General features: G+C 31.7%; 3 long non-coding RNA genes across 3 annotated transcripts in view; 2 read left to right on the plus strand and 1 right to left on the minus strand.

Annotated features, from left to right (window-relative positions):
- LOC126470437 (uncharacterized) overlaps positions 1-12180 on the plus strand; it is a 111615-nt gene extending 99435 nt beyond the window's left edge. Inside the window, exon 2 of the long non-coding RNA XR_007586199.1 lies at positions 12130-12180. This is a non-coding gene — a long non-coding RNA (uncharacterized LOC126470437). The remainder of the gene's footprint in view (positions 1-12129) is intronic.
- LOC126470441 (uncharacterized) overlaps positions 1-12181 on the minus strand; it is an 88979-nt gene extending 76798 nt beyond the window's left edge. The window contains exon 1 of the long non-coding RNA XR_007586202.1: positions 12086-12181. This is a non-coding gene — a long non-coding RNA (uncharacterized LOC126470441). The remainder of the gene's footprint in view (positions 1-12085) is intronic.
- LOC126470444 (uncharacterized) overlaps positions 1-24059 on the plus strand; it is a 213665-nt gene extending 189606 nt beyond the window's left edge. Inside the window, exon 3 of the long non-coding RNA XR_007586205.1 lies at positions 23926-24059. This is a non-coding gene — a long non-coding RNA (uncharacterized LOC126470444). The remainder of the gene's footprint in view (positions 1-23925) is intronic.
- The last annotated feature ends 1221 nt before the right edge of the window (positions 24060-25280 follow it).

Consider the following 25280-nt stretch of genomic DNA (forward strand, 5'->3'; position numbering starts at 1 on the left):
AATGATCAGATAGCTGTGTAAATTGTGTGTTAGAGAAATATGGTACCGATGTGTAAAGTTGTATAAGCAAATACCATATTAGCTAGGGTTCCTTGTGCTTGCCAAACACATGGTACACAAAGTAGGCGTGTACCCCCCTGAGGATTAAAGTAATTATACCCTCAGGTGTTACAGATTACAGCAATGGAATGAAATGTATCACGGAAAACTTTCTTTGTAATTCAAAAATCTTTAAAAATAAATGTTTTAAGTACAACATTAATCACTGAAATGCAGCGCTAAATGTGCATCTTGTTGTAAGATAATCTCTGTGGAAGTGTCGTAGTTATCGTCCTCCAAAAGCTAAGTTCTGCCGAAGTCAATGTACTTACCTCATGATAAACAAAAGTGAAATGCTTTGCGTATAGATATTGTAGTTATTATGCTTATTGGCGTGATGAAGAAAGTACTGTACAGTAACGTATTGTTGTGCCACAAAAAAGGCTGTCTCATTGTTGCTATACCACAAAAGTTACTACTAAAATCAGTTTTACTTTCCAGAAGAATTCAGAAAAACTGTGCAGATATAAAACAGATACACCGCAAAAGCAACATTGTAAATTGTCACTCATTAGTAGCGTCGTGATAAAATCGTGTAACTGTCACATAAACTAACCACTGTGCCATCTGGTATCTCACTGAAAGTACTTTAAATCCAGAATATATTTTCAAGTAAACCAAAATGTTGCATTAAAATCTCATTAGCAGTACTGGTAAATGTTCTAAGTATGTAAGCCTTATAGTCGTTCCATAATCGTGCAACAAACAAGCAAGAATGTACACACACAATAACACTGTGACGTCTGTTTACTATAACAATGCATTCATCATTTCTGTTTAAATAAGTTCTCTTGGTTCTTGATTGGATATTTAACTTCAAACATTGTTGCATGTTAACAGATTCTAAGTCTGACAAGCATACTAGTAATGTAAAGTGAAAAGTTTTATGGCAATGACAAAGTTAAAAAGCAGATTATCTTTCAATAAACGGTTTTACATGTGAAATGTGGTGTAAACCTTTACTCTTCCTAGTACGCAGAGTTTCAACTTCAACGCAATTATCATGTGGTATACGTCGGATTCTGTAAGGTCCATTGTAAACTAGAAAGAATTTGTGACTCAAGTGTTTCTTCTTATGTGACAATGAATGAGCTTTAATGAGAACTCTCTGACCAATATACAATTTCTTTGTATTTGCTTTACCGTGTAGTTTTCTCCTTTTGTCTGCTGCAGATTTTATATTTTTAAGAGCCAAATCAATTATGTCTTTGTGTCGAAGTTTACGTGTATTTGGGAAAGGTACAAGCTCTCTGATTCTGTTCGGTGGTTCTTCATTCTTTAGTACAAGAGTAGGTGGTAAAGCAGTGGAATCATGAGGCATTTCATTCAGCACATTTTGAAATAAGTGTAAATATCTGTCCCAATGCTGATGCTTTCTGTGACAATAAAGTCTGCAAAGCTTATTGATTTCTTTCATAATCCGTTCAGACGGGTTACAATGTGGTGAGTACAATGAAATAAAAACAGGTTTGATTTTATGGTTGCGAAGCATGCGTGACCAAACAGCAGATCTGAATTGCGGTCCGTTATCTGAAATGACTTTACTAACGTGTCCAACTTCACGTAAGAAATTTTTAACAAAGGCGTTGGATACAGACCGTCCAGTGGCTTTACGTAACGGTGTGAAAGAAACAAATTTTGAAGTAAGTTCAACAGCGACTAGAACGTACGAAAATCCGTTAGATGTTCTGACAATCGGTCCCAAGAGATCAACAGCAGCAAATTCTTTTAATTTAGAAGGAATGATAGGAAACAACGGAGCACGATGTGAGACAGTAGATGGTTTCGCCTTTTGACAAAGTTTACAAATAGACAAGACTCTTCGAATTCGCTTTTCCATATTGTTAAAATAACAAGTCGTTCGAAGAATATGATAACATTTTCGTGGGCCAAAATGTGCGTAGCTGAAATGAATGTACCAAATGAGCTTATTAACAAAATCGTCTGGAATGCAAAGTACCCATAGCTTGTCATCAACAGTGCAGCGTTTGAACAGTATGTTGTTTCTAACCAGATAATAATGCCAAATCTGTGTGTGTGTCTTTTCATGCCATTTGCTCTTGATGTCTTTCCAAATCGGATCTTTATCTTGTTCATGAGCAATGTCCTTTAAAGATGTGGTGATGAAGTTTTCAAAGGCGACTTTCTGAATGTAAAGAATACTGAAATTTTTCTCGAGGTTGCCTTCTGTGTTACTTTTCTCAAGCCCAGCCGGTGCGCGTGACAGTGCGTCCGCAACAATGTTCTCCTTACCGGGAATGTAGAATATTGTGAAGCGGAATTCTTGCAGAAACAATGCCCAACGTTTTAACCTATCATGATTTAATTTTGAAGACATAAGAAATTGTAATGCACGATGATCACTGTATACTTTTATGTGCTTACCAGAAAGAAAGAAACGGAATTTGTTAAATGCCCAAACGATAGCTAAAGCTTCTAATTCAGTAATGGAATAATTTTTTTCAGATTTTGTTAGCACTCGGCTAGCAAAAGCAATGGTTTTCTGAATGGTAGTGTCATTTTCTGTGGCTTCTTGAAATAAATGGGCACCAAGACCGACTTTAGAAGAATCCGTGCTAAGGCAGAAATCTTGTGACAGATCTGGATGAGCTAAGATTGGCACGTGAAGTAACGCTTCTTTCAAAGAATTGAATTCCAACTGTGCTTGTTCGTCCCAGTTCCAAATAGTATTTTTTCCAGTGAGAGAACAAAGTTTTGGTGTAACAAGAATTTGCATATTCAGAAAACGACGGTAAAAATTTACGAGACCTAGAAAACTGCGGACTTGTCTTTTTGTGGATGGAACTGGAATGGCTCTGATTGCTTCTAACTTTTCAGTATCCAGCTGAATCCCTTCAGAAGAAATAATATGTCCCAAAAACTTCACCTTTGTCCTACCGAATTCAGACTTTTCCAAGTTAACTGTAATTCCAGATTCTGCAAAAATACGTAACAAACTGTTGAAGATGCGATTGTGTTGTTCCCATGAAGCTTCTGCTATCAGAATATCGTCCACATATAAGGTGATGTGACGTTTTAAGAACTCAGGTAATATGGAATTTAACCCACGAATGAATGCTGCCGAAGAAATGTTCAAACCAAAAGGAAGTTTCCGAAACTGATAACAAACGCCGAAACAAAGGAAAGCTGTGTATTTACTACATTCTGGATGAAGTTCGATCTTATAAAAGCTGGATCTGAGATCAATGGAAGACAACACTTTTACACCATTAAAATTTTGAAGAAGTTCTTCCATCGTCTGCGGCCTGTCTGTTTCAGGAATAATGATAGTATTGATTTGTCTCGAATCTAAGACAAGCCTGATCGATCCATTTTTCTTCTCAACAACATGTAACGGATTGTTGTATGAGCTTACTGCAGGCTCAATAATGCCCTCGTCAAGCATAGATTGTATTTCTGTTCTAACACGGTCCCTATAATGCGCCGGAATTACGTATGGTCTAACACAAAATTTAGTATGCTCACGAACACGAAATTGGTATTGAAATCCCTTGATTGTTCCTGTTTTGTGAGTAAAAACTGTGGAATGTGCTTGTAAAATCTCAAAAAGGTCCTGCCTATCAGTGTCATTACAATTCTCAATTGTTTGAATTTTATTCTGAATTAACTCATTAATTTCAAATATGCCGTCGATGTCATCCCTGTCAGTACTTGCAGAGTGATTGTTAGTGTCTAGTTCCGTAGAAAATTCCGAACTGTTGTCTAACAGAACGTAAAGCCGATTAATTTCCACATCATGGTTTGAGAGCCAATCTTCAAATTTCAAAGCTATTGACTTACCTTCTTTTTCTAAAGTTATTTCAGCATCGTGAAAGTTTAAGATTGCTTTGTATTCATTCAAAAAGTCTACTCCCAGTATAATTTCCGTCGACAATAATGGAACAATAAGAAAGTTCATAGAGAAGCTGTGTCTTTGACAAAAGAATTCTAAGTTCGTTTGTTGGCGTACATCTACACTTTTTCCAAAGATTGCACCTTGTAATTTAATCTTACGTAACGGAAGTGTGGGGCAATCGTTCGATTTGATGCATTTGCTAAAGGCTGTTTCACTGATTACTGAAATGGGACTCCCAGAGTCAAGTACTGCCGTAAATTTTACGTCATTTACTGTAATGTGAATCACAGGATATGCAATGTTGTTATGTTTTATGTCGTGTTCCTGGAGTAAGATGTCCCTAATGTCTTCCATTTTTACGTAATTACTAGCTACGGCAGCTTCGTCGTCAGTTTCATAAGTATGTTTTGTGGCTGCCAGCGGTGTGAGTCATTGCCTATTGTCTCTTTGTTGGCGCGCGTCGTTATTGGGGTTTGGAGACCTAACTTCTACAAATTCACCGTGACAAGAGGGCCCTGCCCTGTTTAAATCCCGCCAGTTCTGATGCAATTCAGGTCTGTCGTTACGATCACATCGTCTGTCATCATGTCGATACTTCCTGTAGTTTCTTTCTTGTCGGTTAAGTGGTGGAGAATTTCTCCCTGAATCGTAACTGCGCGCTGGACCGTTGCGTCTAAAGTTATTCTGTCTCCCTTGATAATAATCGTTTTGGTTCCCATATTGTCTGTTTCTCTGATTGTCTCTGTGATAGTCATTACCACGGAGAGGTGATCTTTCCCTGTAATTATTACTACTCTGCCAACGGTTGTCATACGGGTGGTGTCTGTTTTGGTCACGATTTGTGTTGTGAGAATAGCCTTGTCGTGTCCAGTTATTATTTCTTTCATCGTGGAATTGTGACAGATGTGACCTGTAATTGTTGTGTTCCTGTTTCCGCGTTCCCCGATTGTCAGTGTCAATTTCCAATTCTTGTAACAGACCCTGAAAAGCTTCAATGTCGTCTTTGCAACGTCCTGCTAAAATAATATGTCGTAAATGTTCAGGCAATTTGAGTAAGCAAATGCGGATGAGTTCTGAGGGGCTGTATGGGTTTGAAAGATACTGATTCTTACGCAACATGTCTTCAAAATATTTGACAAGACTGGAAAAGTCAGATTGTTCAAAGTGTTTCATCATCATGATGCTATGTTTTACAAGGTCTTGTGAAGCTTGAGACCAATATGCTGAGAGGAAGGCATGGTAAAATTCTCCTTCACTGTGCCAATCGTGAATTACCGATCGCATTCTTACAGCTGGTTCCTTCTCCAAGTAGCCACACATAAATTCTAATCTGTGCTCTAATGACCAGTTGGGAGGAAAACAATGAGAGAATTGATGGAGCCATGCTTGTGGATGAATGTCGTTGCCAGAATTCTTAAATGTTTTGAATTTACGTGTAGTAATGAACAGCTTATAGTCAAAATCATCATGTCGGCAAGTCGCATGTCGGTCATTGTTACGTCGTGTCGGCGGTTCCATCTCAAAATTCGGTGTACCTTGCCAATTTCTTTCATAATTACCGAAATGCCCTGTGTTATTATTTTGTGGCTTTTGCGTATTTCTAAGTCCCTCTTCCCGTGTTGGAGCGCGAGTGTCTTCTGAAATACGTAATTCTTGTATTACCTGTGTCAGCTGATCTTGTACTTCCCGGATTTCTCTTTGGTGTTGCGTATCAATTTGATTCAGATTTTGTTTCAGTTTCCTAATTTGTTCGCTCTGTTCTGTGTCATTAAAGACTACCGGTTTTGCGTCATTCAGATTATCATCTACCTTCGTAGATAAATTATTTAGCTGATCCGAAAGTTCAACTACTTTCTCTGATAATGAACACATTTCCTCAGTGTGTTTTTCTGAACCAAGCTTCAGAGTGTCCATTTGTGTTGAAATCGAATCTACTGTGTCCTTTAAGTTTTCCTGAGTTTTTGCAAGTTGCGTAACTGAATCGGTAGATGCAACTGAGTCAATTTTAGCCCACAAGGTCTCATGATTTTCATGAACAATGGTTTGCAGTTCTTTTATGGCTGCTTCGTGATTCTGTAATGCATTTTCATGCCGCGAAAAAATAGGTTGAAAATGCTCACAAATTTGTGTTTTTACGTCATTACAGACTTTTTGACATTTCGATTCAATGTTATGTAACTCAGTAGTTAAGTCTTCACGTGTATGTTCAAGAGTTTGTTCCAATGAGTCTAACTTTTTAAGATTTTGTTCCACTGTGTCTAACTTTTTGAGATTTTGTTCCACTGTGTCTAACTGTTGCTGTGTTTGTCTCTGGTGTTGTTCCATTGTGTCTAACTTTTCAAGCTTTTGTCCCATTTGTTGCATTAATTGTAATAACAATGCACTGGTGTCTGAAACATGTTCCTCATTGCTTTCCGGCAGTGAATTTGCACCGGCAACATTCACATTTTGACCAGCAGAAAATGTGTCTTGACTTATTTGAGAAAACGGTGAGGATCCAAAACCTGAATCTACAGTATTTGCGAGATCGTGTCGTGTCATTTCGGCTTCCTGAGGCGAGCTATTGCCGACCGATCGATCGATAATGCTTCCCTCTTCACTAATTGTTTCACTGTCCACGCCATTGTTTGACGCCCGCTCCATTTCCCTAAGAAAAGGTACCAAATTACTACTTTGAATGTCTGTTAATTCATTACTCTGCGGCGCTATCACACTGCTTTCGTCTTCACTGTCATTTCTCAGTTTACTTTGGAGCCTAGTATTACGTTTTTCACACGCCATTATTGTCACAATATTTCACACAACAACGCAGAAAAGCACAATTTGAAGAGCAAAAATAAGAGAACACATTAACATAGCACTGAAAATAATATTTAGTTAATTGCAAGCGCAGCTGCGAAAAACTTGCTGCAAATCTACATGCATGCCACAACTGTTTTACTGTACAACAATGAAAAACTACAACTACAAAGGAAATTCTCTCTATAATTACGCGCTAGCAATAAACAAAATCTACACTAATTACACAAACTACAAGAAAAAATCAGAAGATTCCAGTGAGGTATCCTCGGCTAAGGGTCGACATATGAAACGTCCCCTTTGTACTATTTATACACGACTGACCTTAACCTGACACACAATATTTTGTTAGCGCAACGCAATCTGACTTTCAAAATTCCCTACAAAAGAATGGCCCTGACTAACATTAAACTATACCTTTCACAAATCACTTACCTCACAAAAATCTTCGCTGCTCAAGCTACTGCAATACAGCGAGCGCCACTACTGCCAGCTAAATAAAAGATTCAAACTATGGAAGGCACTAACTACTGATAGGGATAGTTAGTAAATGAAAGATATTAATAGAGAACAAACAATGTATTTACCTTGATATCATCATATATAAATATAGCAGTTCATGACAAATTACAAATCTCCGCCATCTCTCTCCCCACATCCACCACTGCTGGCGGCTCACCTCCAACTGCGTAACGCTATGCGCTGTTCACATCCAGCTGCCTAACACTACAATGGCGAGTATTACAACAATGCAAAGCAGCCACAGACTGCACACAGCACAGCCAGTGCTTTTCATACAGAGGTGGCGTTACCATAAAAAAACCTAAACAGCCTACTTACATAGAGAAAACATAAACAGCCTACTTACATAGAGAAAACATAAACAGCCTACTTACAGTATTACTATAAAAAAAATTATTACAAATGAGTGGACTGTAATAATGACATTATAAATTTGGTCATCTCCAATTAGAGATCCTGGTTGACCAAATTCAGCACGAATAAGTATTCTTATTGATGTTCCTACTATTCCTGCTCATGCTCCAAATAAGAAGTATAAAGTACCAATATCCTTATGGTTTGTTGAGAATAATTATTTTTGCGGTAAGATGGCTGAATTTAAGGTGGTAGACTGTAAATCTACTTATGAGATGTTTCTCTCTTACCATGCTTTAGGCCTTATATTCTATTATGATTCTAGACTGCAATTCTAAGGTGTAAAATTTTACTAAGGCCTAAAAGATTATTCTTTTAATTATAACTTTGAAGATTATTAGTTTGGTTAACTTAAGACATTAGTATAATGAGATTAAGGTTGATGTAGAGATTAACCCTATTGTTGAAATTATTAATGTTATAGGAAGAATAATTCTTGATTTTTGAGACTTTATTTTTATAGATCATTAATTATCTGTGTATGACATAATTAGGGCTGAGAATCTAATATGTATATAATAATAAAGTGTAATTGTAGTTAATACTACCATAATTGTCATAATAGTTGTTATGTTATTTTCTACCAATGATCGTATTATAATTCATTTGGTAGAAATCCAAGGAATGGTGGTAAACCACCTAGGGATAAAAGAGATAGAAATATTATGAATTTAATTTCAGATTTTATATTTCTGGCTGAATAAATTTGGTTTATAAAAAATAGATTTATTTGCTTAAATAATAAGACCATAATTAATCTTAATAGTGAGTAAATAATAAAGTATAGTTCTCAAATGTTTTCTCTAACTGTTAGGGATCTGATTATTCACCCTAAATGTCTAATTGAGGAATATGCTAGAAGTTGTTGTAGAGATGTTTGATTTAAACCACCTATTGCCCCAATAATAATTCTTAGCATGATAATTGTTCAAATGAAAGTTCTTAGTTGAATACAATAAGATAATACCATTACTGGGGCAATTTTTTGTCATGTGATTAATGTTAAACAGTTATTTCATCTTGAAGCTCCAATTACTTCTGGAAATCAGAAATGAAAGGGTGCAGCCCCGATCTTTAATAATAATCTAGATCTAATTATTATTGATGGAATAAATTCTGTTTCTCATCCTATTGGATACTTTATTTGAATCAGCAAAATTGATAATAATAGTATTGTCGATGCTATTGCTTGGACAATAAAATATTTAATTGATGATTCATTTATTATTATATTTTTATCTCTTGTTAGGAGCGGAATAAATGAAAGTAAGTTTATCTCAAGTCCTATTTAAACCCCAAATCAGGAGTTTGATGAAATGGACCAGATCGTGCCTATCATTAATGTTAATAGGAAGAGAAGTTTTGTAGAGTTGTTGGTCATTAAAAAGGAGAGGATTGATACCTCTAAAAATGGGGTATGAACCCATTAGCTTGCTTAGCTTACCTTTTTACATTAAGGTGTATGATGCACATTAGTTTTTGATACTAAAGGAGGTAGTTAAATTCCGTCTTATGTAATTTTTAAAGAAGGTAATTTTATTTACTTGATTTACCCTATCAAGGTAACCCTTTAGTCAGGCACTTCATTTATATTTAATATATAAATTAAAATTTTTTTAAAAAATTTGTTTATGTATTATTTTAGTTATTTCTAATTAATTTATCTCGGTTAGGATAATTTGAATATATATATATATATAATAAATAATTTATATTAATATATTACATTTAATTAAATTTAAATACCTATAATGTTATTTTATAATTATTAAATGATTATTTTAATACATTTATTTACCTAGGATTATAGCTACTTATGTTTTTAGTTTAAAATACGTTATTATTTTATAAATTATATAATAATATGTAAATTAATATTAAATATTAATATAATTTGATACAATAAATATAATCAATATTATTAAAGATAAAATTTTATATTAATATTAATAATAATATTAATTATAATAATATAATTTAATATATTTTCTATAATTAGATTATTTAACTATTTAATATTTAAGTTAACTTAATATCAAGTTAATTTTATATTAATACCATATTACATTAATTTAGATAATTATATAGAATATATTTATTAGATTATTTAATCTTTCTTTATTATGAGTGAAAAGAAAGATTAAATAAGAAAGAATATAATACATTTATTGGTATACATGTTCCATATTAATATTTATTTAAATGTAATAGAGAAGTTGTTGTGGTCATTCGAGGGTGCGTTTCTTTTTTTTGTCATTTTTGTGTTTTTTTCTTTTTTTTCTTTAAATATTTGAATCTTTTATTTTTTCTTATTTTTATAAATTTTTAAATTTCATTTTTGGTTTCCAAAAGTTTTATTCTTGCTTATTTATTCACTTTTTCTTTGTATTATATGTAAGTTTTGTTAAACTAAATGTTCTATTTTGCAGTAATTTGATTTAATTATCAAGTGATTTTGGATTTAGCAATTGATTTAGTATCGGCATAATTCGTGCTGGCAGCTGCGGTTGTACGATTGATACAAGTGAATAGTATTGGTTAAAACAGTTGTTTATATTTTTAGGGTTAAAATATAAATTTGTAAGGTGAAATGTTAAAATTTATTTTTAGCTCTTTTTATGAATCTGTGAAAGTTGAATAATAAACTAGGATTAGATACCCTATTATTTTAAATGTTAATTATATTTACCAGGGTACTATTAGTTGAGGTCTTTAAACCCAAAGAATTTGGCGGTATCTCATTCCATTCAGAGGAACATACCCTGTGATTGATAATACACGATTTACTCTACTTAATTTATTTGTTTGTATAACTCCGTTATCTGAGAATCTTTTTAGAGTTATAATTCTCAAGATATATAATTATAAAATATTTCAGGTCAAGGTGCAGCTTATAGTTAAGAGCAGGTGAGTTACAATAGATTTTTGTTTATAACGGATTTGATGGTGAAATACTATTAATGAAGGTGGATTTGATAGTAATTTAATTTATTTAATTTAACTGATATTGGCTCTGAGGTGTGTACATATCGCCCGTCGCTCTCATTATTGATTATTCTATTTTATTATTTTAATTTAGCTTCAATTTAGATGAGATAAGTCGTAACATAGTAGATGTACTGGAAAGAGTATCTAGGAAGCGTTTCAAGATATAACTTATTAGTAAAGTGTTTCATTTACACTGAAAATTTTTCTGTGCAAATCAGGATATCTTGATTGTTTATTTTATTATATTTATTTTTTGTTTATTTAATTATTTAATAAAAATAATTTTGTCGAATTTTGTCTTAGTATATCTTGTAGAATTGATTTTTTAGATTATAGTTTATTGGGAATGTAATTGTTTATGAAATATTATTTTAAATTTTTAAAAGTTGATTTTAGTTATTGTACCTTTTGTATCAGGATTTATCAAAATTTTAGTATTTACTTTGCTTGCCTTGATTTGGGTTGATTTATAAATAATTTATAGTTAATGTATCATAATTATTATTAAATTATTTATAGAAATGAGATGTTAATCGTTTCCCAAGATATCTAGTTTCTTAAGAAAAAATTTAATTTTTTGAAGTTAATTGTTATTATTTAATTTTTTAGGTATAAATATTAACCTATTTATTCTGTAAGGGATAAGCTTTGAAGTTAATAACCTATTATTTGTTTTATAAAATATAATAGTAAGCTTTAAACCAGCTATCTCTAAGATTACGTTTTAGTTCATTATTTTTATTTTTGATTTTATAATTATTTTAGGTTTTTTATTAAGATTAGAAATTTAATTTTAAAATTTTTGTAATAATGATAGAATTATTATATTTATTTGTATATAATTTTTACCTTGTGAATTTATTATGAGGAACTGGGCAAAATTGATATCCACCTGTTTATCAAAAACATGTCCTCTTGAAAATACTTTGAGGTCTGGCCTGCTCACTGTGCAGATTTTTAAAGAGGTGCGGTATTTTGACCGTGCAACGGTAGCATAATCATTAGTCTCTTAATTAGTGGCTGAATGAATGGCTTGACGAGAAATCAACTGTCTCTTAATAAATTTTTGAATTTAACTTTTGAGTCAAAAGGCTTAAATTTTTCTTTAGGACGAGAAGACCCTATAGAGCTTAACATTTTATTTTTATATAGTTTTATGTTTGTCTTTCTATATTTAATGATGATGTTTTGTTGGGGTGATATGAAGATTAAATAAACTCTTCATTACTATATCATTTATTTATGTTTGTTGTTTTGTTCCATAATTTATGATCATAAGATTAAGTTACGTTAGGGATAACAGCGTAATTGTTTTTGAGAGCTCATATCGACAAAGCAGATGGCGACCTCAATGTTGGATTAAGAAAAATTTTGGGTGCAATAGCCCAGTAATTAGGTTTGTTCGACCCTTAAATTCTTACATGATCTGAGTTCAGACCGGCGTGAGCCAGGTCGGTTTCTATCCTAAGATTATTAATTCATATTAGTACGAAAGGACCATATGTTTGAAATATTTTTTATTTTATTGATTAATACTAATTAAATTACTATTTTGACAGATTAATGTGTTGAATTTAGAATTCATTTATGCAGATTATTTCTACAAATAGTATTGATACTTTATGATTTATTTATGTTTATTTTGAATTTTCTTTTATTAGTTATTTGTGTTTTAATTAGTGTTGCTTATTTAACTTTATTAGAGCGTAAGATTTTAGGTTACATTCAAATTCGAAAGGGTCCCAATAAGGTAGGTTTTGTTGGAATTCCTCAACCCTTTAGTGATGCTATCAAGTTAATTTGTAAGGAGCAGCCAATTCCTATTATATCTAATTATTTACTTTATTACTTTTCTCCTGTTTTTAATTTAATAATTTCCTTGGCTGTTTGAGTGATTTTCCCTTACTTAACTTATATGTGTTCTTTTTCTTATGGATTTTTGTTTTTTTATGTTGTACTAGATTAGGTGTTTATACTGTTATAATTGCTGGTTGGTCTTCTAATTCAAATTATTCTTTACTAGGTTCTCTTCGTTCTGTTGCTCAAACAATTTCATACGAAGTTAGTTTGGCTTTAATTTTATTATCTTTAATTATTTTAAATGGTAGTTTTAACATGTTTGATTTTATAAATTATCAGCTTTATTGTTGATTTATTATTATTTCTTTTCCTTTAGCTTTAGCTTGTTTTACTTCTTGTTTAGCTGAGACTAACTGTACTCCTTTTGCCTTTGCCGAAGGTGAATCTGAGTTAGTTTCAGGTTTTAATATTGAATATGGTGCAGGTGGTTTTACTTTAATTTTTTTAGCTGAGTATACTAGAATTGTTTTTATAAGAATATTATTAGCTTTAATTTTTTAGGTGGTGACTTTCATTCTTTTATATTTTTTATTAAGCTTGCTGTTAAGTCCTTTGGTTTTATTTGAGTTTGTGGGACATAGCCACGTTTTCGTTATGTTAAGTTAATGTACTTAGCTTGAAAAAGTTTTTTGCCATTATCTTTAAATTTTTTTATTTTCTTGGTTGGTTTAAAGATTTTATTTATTTAATTTATTTAGTGAAATTTTTTAAGAAAAGTTAATAGAAGAGGTCAACTTCTAGTTTTATGTTTTCAAAACAAATGCTTTTCCTAAGCTAATTAACTTATTATTCCTTAATTAGTTTATCTCTTGTGTTTGCAACATGTACATTAATTAAGAAGTATGTAAAGTAGATAATTGTTAAGATTTGTCCTGTTATAATGTAAGGATCTTCAACAGGTCGTTTTCCAATTCATGTTAATAAGCATACAACAACTACTATAATTCAGAATAAAATGTGATTAATAGGATAGAATTGAATACCTCGGAATGGTGTTTTATTATAAAATGGTAAAATTATTAAGATTCTAATTGATAAGAATAATGCAATAACACCTCCTAGTTTATTAGGGATTGATCGTAGAATTGCGTACGCAAATAAGTAATATCATTCTGGTTGAATATGGACAGGGGTTACTAACGGGTTGGCAGGTACAAAATTATCTGGATCTCCCAGGAGGTAAGGATTAATCAAGCACAGTATAATTAATAATGATGTTATTAATACAAATGTAATAGAGTCCTTGAAAGTAAAGTATGGGTGAAATGGGTTTTTTTCAATATCTCCATTTAGGCCTAAGGGGTTATTAGACCCTGTTTGGTGGAGGATGAATAAATGAATTGCTGCCATTGCAGCAATAATAAACGGTAGTACAAAATGGAATGTAAAGAATCGATTTAATGTTGCATTATCAACAGCAAACCCTCCTCATACTCATTGAACGAAATCTGTACCTAAATACGGAATTGCTGATAATAAATTAGTAATTACTGTCACACCTCAGAATGATATTTGACCTCAAGGTAAAACGTATCCTATAAATGCATTTGCTATAACTAAGAATAGGATTACTGTACCAATTATTCAGGTGTGTATGTATATGTAAGATCCATAGTAAATTCCTCGTCCGACATGTAAATAAATACAAATAAAAAATATAGAAGCTCCATTTGCATGTATTGTTGTTGTTGTGGTCTTCAGTCCTGAGACTGGTTTGATGCAGCTCTCCATGCTACTCTATCCTGTGCAAGCTTTTTCATCTCCCAGTGCCTACTGCAACCTACATCTTTCTGAATCTGCTTAGTGTATTCATCTCTTGGTCTCCCTCTACGATTTTTACCCTCCACGCTGCCCTCCAATACTAAATTGGTGATCCCTTGATGCCTCAGAACATGTCCTACCAACCGATCCCTTCTTCTGGTCAAGTTGTGCCACAAACTTCTCTTGTCCCCAATCCTATTCAATACTTCCTCATTAGTTATGTGATCTACCCATCTAATCTTCAGCATTCTTCTGTAGCACCACATTTCGAAAGCTTCTATTCTCTTCTTGTCCAAACTATTTATCGTCCATGTTTCACTTCCATACATGGCTACACTCCATACAAATACTTTCAGAAATGACTTCCTGACACTTAAATCAATACTGGATGTTAACAAACTTCTCTTCTTCAGAAACGCTTTCCTTGCCATTGCCAGCCTACATTTTATATCCTCTCTACTTCGATTATCATCAGTTATTTTGCTCCCCAAATAGCAAAACTCCTTTACTACTTTAAGTGCCTCATTTGCTAATCCTATTCCCTCAGCATCACCCGACTTAATTAGACTACATTCCATTATCCTTGTTTTGCTTTTGTTGATGTTCATCTTATATCCTCCTTTCAAGACACTGTCCATTCCATTCAACTGCTCTTCCAAGTCCTTTGCTGTCTCTGACAGAATTACAATGTCATCGGCAAACCTTAAAGTTTTTATTTCTTCTCCATGAATTTTAATACCTACTCCGAATTTTTCTTTTGTTTCCTTTACTGCTTGCTCAATATACAGATTGAACAACATCGGGGAGAGGCTACAACCCTGTCTTACTCCCTTCCCAACCACTGCTTCCCTTTCATGTCCCTCGACTCTTATAACTGCCATCTGGTTTCTGTACAAATTGTAAATAGCCTTTCGCTCCCTGTATTTTACCCCTGCCACCTTTAGAATTTGAAAGAGAGTATTCCAGTCAACATTGTCAAAAGCTTTCTCTAAGTCTACAAATGCTAGAAACGTAGGTTTGCCTTTCCTTAATCTTTCTTCTAAGATAAGTCATAAGGTCAGTATTGCCTCACGTGTTCCAGTGTTTCTACGGAATCCAAACTGATCTTCCCCGAGGTTGGCTTCTACTAGTTTTTCCATTCGTCTGTAAAGAATTCGTGTTAGTATTTTGCAGCTGTGACTTATTAAGTAATTAGTTCGGTAATTTTCACATCTGTCAACACCTGCTTTCTTTGGGATTGGAATTATTATATTCTTCATGAAGTCTGAGGGTATTTCGCCTGTCTCATACATCATCCTCACCAGATGGTACAGTTTTGTCAGGACTGGCTCTCCCACGGCCGTCAGTAGTTCCAATGGAATATTGTCTACTCTGGGGGCTTTGTTTCGACTCAGGTCTTTCAGTGCTCTGTCAAACTCTTCACGCAGTATCATATCTCCCATTTCATCTTCATCTACATCCTCTTCCATTTCCATAATATTGTCCTCAAGTACATCGCCCTTGTATAGACCCTCTATATACTCCTTCCACCTTTCTGCTTTCCCTTCTTTGCTTAGAACTGGGTTTCCATCTGAGCTCTTGATATTCATACAAGTCGTTCTCTTATCTCCAAAGGTCTCTTTAATTTTCCTGTAGGCGGTATCTATCTTACCCCTAGTGAGATAGGCCTCTACATCCTTACATTTGTCCTCTAGCCATCCCTGCTTAGCCATTTTGCACTTCCTGTCAATCTCATTTTTGAGACGTTTGTAATCCTTTTTGCCTGTTTCACTTACTGCATTTTTATATTTTCTCCTTTCATCAATTAAATTCAATATTTCTTCTGTTACCCAAAGATTTCTACTAGCCCTCGTCTTTTTACCTACTTGATCCTCTGCTGCCTTCACTACTTCATCCCTCAAAGCTACCCATTCTTCTTCTACTGTATTTATTTCCCCCATTCCTGTCAATTGCTCCCTTATGCTCTCCCTGAATCTCTGTACAACCTCTGGTTCTTTTAGATTATCCAGGTCCCATCTCCTTAAATTCCCACCTTTTTGCAGTTTCTTCAGTTTTAATCTACAGGTCATAACCAATATATTGTGGTCAGAGTCCACATCTGCCCCTGGAAATGTCTTACAATTTAAAACCTGGTTCCTAAATCACTGTCTTACCATTATATAATCTATCTGATACCTTTTAGTATCACCAGGGTTCTTCCATGTATACAACCTTCTTTCATGATTCTTAAACCAAGTGTTAGTTATGATTATGTTGTGCTCTGTGCAAAATTCTACCAGGCGGCTTCCTCTTTCATTTCTGTCCCCCAATCCATATTCACCTGCTATGTTTCCTTCCCCCCTACACTCGAATTCCAGTCACCCATGACTATTAAACTTTCGTCTCCCTTCACAATCTGAATAATTTCTTTTATTTCATCATAAATTTCTTCAATTTCTTCATCATCTGCAGAGCTAGTTGGCATATAAACTTGTACTACTGTAGTAGGTGTGGGCTTCGTATCTATCTTGGCTACAATAATGTGTTCACTATGCTGTTTGTAGTAGCTTACCCACATTCCTATTTTCCTATTCATTATTAAACCTACACCTGCATTACCCCTATTTGATTTTGTGTTTATAATCCTGTAGTCACCTGACCAGAAGTCTTGTTCCTCCTGCCACCAAACTTCACTAATTCCCACTATATCTAACTTCAACGTATCCATTTCCCTTTTTAAATTTTCTAACCTACCTGCCCGATTAAGGGATCTGACATCCGTAGAACGCCAGTTTTCTTTCTCCTGATAACGACATCCTCTTGAGTAGTCACTGCCTGGAGATCCGAATGGGGGACTATTTTACCTCAGGAATATTTTACCCAAGAGGACGCCATCATCATGTAATCATACAGTAAAGCTGCATGCCCTCGGGAAAAATTACGGCTGTATTTTCACCTTGCTTTCAGCCGATTTGCATGTAAGGTTCAAATAATTCAGCCATTATTTACGTCTTGGCGGATGTGAACTACACTACTAAATGCTATTTCAATATTTGATGAATAATGTATAGCTAAAAATAGTCCAGTTACAATTTGAATTACCAAACATAACCCTAGTAGGGACCCAAAATTCCATCAAAATGAAATATTTGTTGGTGCAGGTAAAGCAACTAAAGAGTTATTAATGATTTTAATTAAAGAATGTTTCAATCGTAAGGGTTTATTCATTAGTAAATTATCTTATTTTACGAATAGGCCCCTGGTTAATGTTGGTGATTTCAACAACTGCTAATAGTGCTAAAAATAAATAAATTATTATAATTATTGTGATAATGAATGTTGGTCTATTATATAGTTTTTCTAAAGATATTGTTATTTCTTGATAATTGATTGAATTATCAATATTTATAGTTTCAGTATTTTTGAAAAAGTCTATAAATATTGTTATATCTAAATTAATTAATGTTGATATGATAAATATTCATATTGTTAAGGTAATAATTATCGTAATTGATTTAGGTTGAAATATTTCGTTTGATGCAATTCTCGTAATATAAATAAATAGAACTAATATACCACCAAGAAACGTTAAAATAAAATATATGATAATCAATATCTTTCCATTATTGTTCCTCTTATTAGTCCAACTAGAAATGTTTGTAGGATAATGAAAAGCATTATTGATATTGGGTGTCTTAATTTAATAAAATTAATATTTATTACGTTCGATAGCGATATAATTATTATTTTGATCATTTCAGGGGTTAGTTTATTAACAATATCGGTTTTAGGGACTGATGATGGAAAGCTTTTCCACCTCTGAAGTTTTAAAAGTGGGGGCTGGACTTATTTCCGGTTTACAAGACCGGCGTTTTTTTTAACTATTAAAACTAATGTTTATAATCTCTGTCTTTACTTCTTTACTGATTTATTTCCTGGTGTTTATGTTTTTTCTTCTAAACGTAAGCATTTATTAATGGTTCTTTTGAGATTAGAATATATTGTTCTTTCTTTATTTATATTGGTTATTGTTTTTCTTATTGAGAAAGATAATGATTACTTTTTTCCAGCTATTTTTTTGGTTTTTTCTGTTTGTGAAGGTGCTTTAGGTCTTTCTATTTTAGTTTCAATAATACGTTCTCATAGGAATGATTTTTTTAATTCTTTTGGTTTACCTTTATGTTAAAGTATTTATTTATAACTATTTTTTGATCCCTCTTTGTTTGGTCAATAATTGTTGATGGTTGGTTCATTCTTTAATGTTTCTGTCTAGTTTTGTTTTTATGATTTGTGTTTATTCATATGCAGATTTGAATATGATAACATATTATTTTGGTATTGATTATTTTTCTTTTAGTTTGATTCTGCTTAGTTTTTGAATTTGTTCCTTAATAATTACTGCTAGAGGTTCAGTTTATTAAAGTTCTTATCAATCTAATTTCTTTGTCTTTATAGTCTTGATTTTAATGATTATGCTTTATTGTTCGTTTGCTAGATTGAGTCTTCTTTCTTTTTATATATTTTTTGAGGCTAGATAGGTTCCTACTTTACTTTTGATTATGGGTTGAGGCTATCAACCTGAACGGTTGCAGGCTGGTGTTTATTTAATTTTTTATACTCTGGTTGCTAGATTGCCTTTATTATTAGTGTTATTTAAGGTTTATGATTTCTCTAATACTTTATATTTTCCTTTATTGGTTGATTTTGGTTCTTATTATTTTATATTTGATGTGTTTTTAATTCTTGCTTTTTTAGTTAAGATGCCGATATTTTAGGTTCATTTGTGGCTTCCTAAGGCCCATGTTGAGGCCCCTATTTCAGGTAGAATGATTCTTGCTGGTGTATTATTAAAGTTAGGTGGTTACGGTATTTTTCGTGTTATGAAGGTTATTTCTTATTTGGGTTTAAAGTTTAATTATTTTTGATAGTCTTTAGGTTTATCTGGTGGGGTTATTGTTACATTGATTTGTTTTCGTCAGGTTGATTTAAAGTCTTTAATTGCATATTCTTCTGTTGCTCATATAAGAATGGTTATTGGAGGATTGATAACTATGAATTGATGAGGTTGTATGGGTTCTCTTTCTTTAATGGTTGGTCATGGTTTGTGTTCTTCTGGTTTATTTTGTTTATCTAATGTTATTTATGAGCGTTTAGGTAGACGAAGATTATTAATTAACAAGGGTATAATTAATTTGGAACCAAGAATGGCTTTATGATGATTCCTTTTGAGATCTTCTAATATAGCTGCTCCTCCTTCTTTAATTTTGGTAGGTGAACTTAGATTATTAAATAGAATTGTATCTTGATCTTCTTTTAGATTTTTTGCTTTAATTTTTTTGTCATTTTTTAGAGCTGTTTATACTTTATATATGTATTCTTATTCTCATCATGGTAATTATTATTCTGGTGTTTATACTTGTTCTCTTGGTTATTTTCGTGAATATCATCTTTTACTTTTACATTGTTTGCCTTTAAATTTTCTTTGTTTAAAGGGAGAGTATTTTTTTTGTTTAGGTTGCTTAAATATTTTAATTAAAAATGTTGTTTTGTGGAATCAATGATATGAATTTTTCATCTTAGGCTGTGAATTTGTTTTCAATTTGTTCTTTGAGTTTTTTTCTTTATCTTTTTCTAGAACTATAATTTTTATTTGGGTATTTATTATTTAATAATTGATTATAGAGTTTTTGTTGAATGAGAACTTTTTAATTTAAATGGTTCTATGGTTGTTATGACTTTAATTTTGGATTGGATGTCTCTTATTTTTATGTCTTTTGTTATGTATATTTCTTCTTTGGTTATTTATTATAGAGAGGATTATATGTCGGGAGAAAAAATATAAATCGTTTTATTATTATTGTTTTAATATTTATTCTTTCTATAGGTTTTTTAATTATAAGTCCTAATTTGATTCGAATTTTATTGGGATGGGATGGTTTAGGTTTAGTTTCTTATTGTTTAGTTATTTACTATCAAAATGTGAAATCTTATAGTGCGGGTATGTTAACTGCACTTTCTAATCGTATTGGTGATGTTGCTATTTTAATTTCTATTGCTTGAATATTGAATTTTGGTGGTTGAAATTATATTTATTATTATGATTATATTTCTAATTCTTTTGAAATAAAGCTTATTACTATATTAATTGTTTTAGCAGCTATAACTAAAAGTGCTCAAATTCCCTTTTCTTCTTGACTTCCTGCTGCTATGGCTGCCCCTGCTTTGGTTCATTCTTCTACTCTTGTTACTGCTGGGGTTTATTTATTAATTCATTTCAGACCAATATTAGATACTTATAATTGTGGTTGATTCTTACTTTTAATTGGTTGTATAACTATGTTTATGGCTGGTTTGGGAGCAAATTTGAATTTGATTTGAAGAAAATTATTGCTCTTTCTACTTTAAGACAACTTGGTTTAATAATAAGAATTATGGCTATGGGTTATCCAAAACATGCATTTTTTCATTTATTAGCTCATGCTTTATTTAAGGCTTTATTGTTTATGTGTGCACATTCAATTATTCATAATTTAAAGGATTCTCAGGATATTCGTTTTATAGGTTCAATTGTTAATTTTATGCCTTTAACTTCAGTTTGTTTTAATGTTTCTAGTTTGTCTTTGTATGGTATACCATTTTTAGCAGGTTTTTATTCAAAGGATTTAATTCTTGAAATGGTTTGTCGAAGATGAATTAATTGTTTGAATTTTTTTCTTTATTTCTTTTCTACTGGTTTAACTGCTTCTTATTCTTTTTGTCTTTTTTATTATTCAACACCTGGTGATAATAATTTTTATTCTAGATTTTCTTTTGATGATGAGGGTTATTATATTTCTTTTGGTATAATTTGTTTATTGTTTGTTGCTGTTTTTGGTGGTAGTCTCTTGTCTTGGTTAATTTTTCCTGTTCCTCATGTGATTGCCTTGCCTTATTATTTAAAGTTCTTAACTATTACTGTAGTTGTTTTGGGTGCTTATTTGGGTTATCTTATTTCTAATTTTGATTTTTCTCAAAATTTATTTTCTTTAAGTATACTTTCTTTTGTCAGAATTGCTGGTTCTATGTGGTTTATTCCTTTTATTTCGACTAAGTTTATTACATATTTTCCTTTAAAATTGGATTATTATTCATCTAATTTATTTGATTATGGATGAGGTGAATTATTTGGTGGTCAAGATTAAATAACATAATAAATATATTTTATATAATTATGTAAATTAACGTAATATGGTATTTATATAATATTAACTTTATATGATGTTAACTTAAATATTAAATAGTTAAATAATCTAATTTGAGAAAATAAATTAAATTATATTTTTAGCTATACATTATACATCAAATATTGAAATAGCGTTTAGTAGTGTAGTTCACATCTGCCGAGACGTAAATAATGGCGGAATTATTCGAACCTTATATGCAAATGGAGCTTCTATATTTTTTATTTGTATTTATTTACATGTCGGACAAGGAATTTACTATGGATCTTACATATACATACACACCTGAATAATTAGTACAGTAATGTAATTCTTAGTTATAGCAACTGCATTTATAGGATACGTTTTACCTTCAGGTCAAATATCATTCTGAGGTGCGACAGTAATTACTAATTTATTATCAGCAATTCCGTATTTAGGAACAGTTTTAGTTCAATGAGTATGAGGAGGGTTTGCTGTTGATAATGCAACATTAAATCGATTCTTTACATTCCATTTTGTACTACCGTTTATTATTGCTGCAATGGCAGCAATTCATTTATTCATCCTCCACCAAACAGGGTCTAATAACCCCTTAGGCCTAAATGTAGATATTGAAAAAATCCCAATTAACTCATACTTTACTTTCAAGGACTCTATTACGTTTGTATTAATAACATCATTTTTAATTATACTGTGCTTGATTAATCCTTACCTCCTGGGAGATCCAGATAATTTTGTACCTGCCAACCCATTCGTAACCCTTGTCCATATTCAACCAGAATGATATTTCTTATTTGCATACGCAATTGTACATTCAATCCCTAATAAACTAGGAGGTGTTATTGCATTATTCTTATCAATTAGAATCTTAATAACTTTACCATTTTATAATAAAACACCATTCCGAGGTATTCAATTCCATCCTATCAATCAGATTTTATTCTGAATTATAGTAGTTGTTGTATGCTTATTAACATGAATTGGAAAACGACCTGTTGAAGAACCTCACATTATAACAGGACAAATCTTAACAATTATCTACTTTACATACTTCTTAATTAATGTACATGTTGCGAACACATGAGATAAACTAATTAAGGAATAATAAGTTAATTAGCTTAGCAACAGGATATGTTTTGAAAACATAAAACTAGAAGTTTAACTCTTCTATTAACTTTTCTTAAAAAGTTTCACTAAATAAAAGAAATAAATAAAATCTTTAAACCAACAAAGAAAATAAAAAAATTTAAAGATAATGGGAAAAAACTTTTTCAAGCTAAGTACATTAACTTATCATAACGAAAACGTGGTAATGTCCCACGAACTCAAATAAAACCAAAGGACATAACAGCAAGCTTAATAAAAAATATCAAAGAATAAAAGTCACCACCTAAAAAAATTGAAGCTAATAATATTCATATAAAAACAATTCTAGTATACTCAGCTAAAAAAATTAAAGTAAAACCACCTGCACCATATTCAATATTAAAACCTGAAACTAACTCAGATTCACCTTCGGCAAAGTCAAAAGGAGAATGGTTAGTCTCAGCTAAACAAGAAGCAAAACAAGCTAAAGTTAAAGGAAAAGAAATAATAATAAATCAACAATAATGCTGATAATTTATAAAATCAAACATGTTAAAACTACCAATTAAAATAATTAAAGATAATAAAATTAAAGCCAAACTAACTTCATATGAAATTGTTTGAGCAACAGAACGAAGAGGACCTAGTAAAGAATAATTTGAATTAGAAGACCAACAAGCAATTATAACAGAATAAACACCTAATCTAGTACAACATAAAAAAAACAAAAATCCATAATAAAGTAAGGGAAAATCACTCAAACAGCCAAGGAAATTATTAAATTAAAAACAGGAGAACAGTAATAAAGTAAATAATTAGATATAATAGGAATTGGCTGCTGCTTACAAATTAACTTGATAGCATCTCTGAAGGGTTGAGGAATTCCAACAAAACCTACCTTATTTGGACCCTTTCGAATTTGAATGTAACCTAAAACCTTACGCTCTAATAAAGTTAAAAAAGCAACACTAATTAAAACACAAATAACTAATAAAAGAAAATTCAAAATAAACATAAATAAATCGTAAAGTATCAATACTATTTGTAGAAAAAATCTGCATAAATGAATTCTAAATTCAACACATTAATCTGTCAAAATAGTAATTTAATTAGTATTAATCAATAAAATAATAAATATTACAACCATATGGTCCTTTCGTACTAATATGAATTAATAATCTTAGGATAGAAACCGACCTGGCTCACGCCGGTCTGAACTCAGATCTTGTAAGAATTTAAAGGTCGAACGGACCTAATTACTGGGCTACTGCATCCAAAATTTCTCTTAATCCAACATCGAGGTCGCAATCTGCTTTTTCGATATGAGCTCTCAAAAACAATTACGCTGTTATCGCTAAGGTAACTTAATCTTATGATCGTAAATTATGGATCAAAACAACAAACATAATAAATGATATAATAATGAAGAGTTTATTTATTCTTCATGTCACCCCAACATAACATCATCATTAAATACAGGAAGACAAACAAAATACTATATAAAAATAAACCTGCATTAGAGGTTAAAATTGACGCAACGCCGGGCCGACTAAACCAAGGAGCATTTACAATAAACCGACCTGGACTGTTCTTTGGACAATGCTCAGAAATTAGTGGAGCAAACCACAGATTCATACCAATTGTAATTGAAAGAACTTCGGTAAACTTATTTATCAAGTGATTATCTAAGATAATCTAAGGAGTTAGTTAAAATATATATAATTAGAGTGTCAATGTAAAATAACTAAATAACTAGTACACCTTGAAATACATCTGATGACTGAAAGTAAGTAATGGTCTCTTAAACCAAAAAATAGTAAATTAACGACTACTTCTGATGGAAAAATTTAATCCAAATCCCTCAAATATCCCCTCTCATATGATTCTCCCTATTTATTATATTTTCGACTACATTTTTTTTATTTAATCAAATAAACTTTTTCTCATTTAAACCAAATCTTATTAAAAGAGCAGAAAAAAGAACAATTGATATAAAGAACTTGAATTAAAAATGATAACAAACTTATTTTCAACATTTGATCCATCAACTAATATCTTCAATTTATCATTAAATTGAACTAGAACATTCTTAGGATTATTATTTATCCCATCAATATTTTGACTTACACCATCACGAATTAATATTATGTGAAATAAACTAAACTTAACCTTACACAATGAATTTAAAACACTACTAGGACCAAAATCATTTAATGGAACAACATTCATCTTCATTTCAATCTTTATTATAATACTATTTAATAATTTCATAGGATTATTCCCCTACATCTTTACTAGAACAAGACATTTAGCATTAACATTTGCAATCGCTCTACCTATATGATTAAGATTTATGTTATTTGGATGAATTGATCATACCAAACACATATTTACACACCTTGTCCCCCAAGGAACACCACCTGCATTAATATCATTTATAGTATTAATTGAAACAATTAGAAATGTCATTCGACCAGGTACGCTAGCAGTACGACTAGCAGCAAATATAATTGCAGGACACTTACTATTAACATTACTAGGAAATACAGGACCATCTATAGCAATAAACTTAATTTCACTATTAATTATTGGACAAATACTTCTGTTAATTCTAGAATCAGCAGTAGCAATAATTCAAGCCTATGTTTTCTCAATATTAAGAACGTTATAATCTAGAGAAGTATACTAAACTTATGTTAACAACTCACTCAAAC

The sequence above is a fragment of the Schistocerca serialis genome, chromosome 3 (assembly GCF_023864345.2).
Source record: "Schistocerca serialis cubense isolate TAMUIC-IGC-003099 chromosome 3, iqSchSeri2.2, whole genome shotgun sequence".
Taxonomy (NCBI): Eukaryota; Metazoa; Arthropoda; class Insecta; order Orthoptera; family Acrididae; genus Schistocerca; species Schistocerca serialis.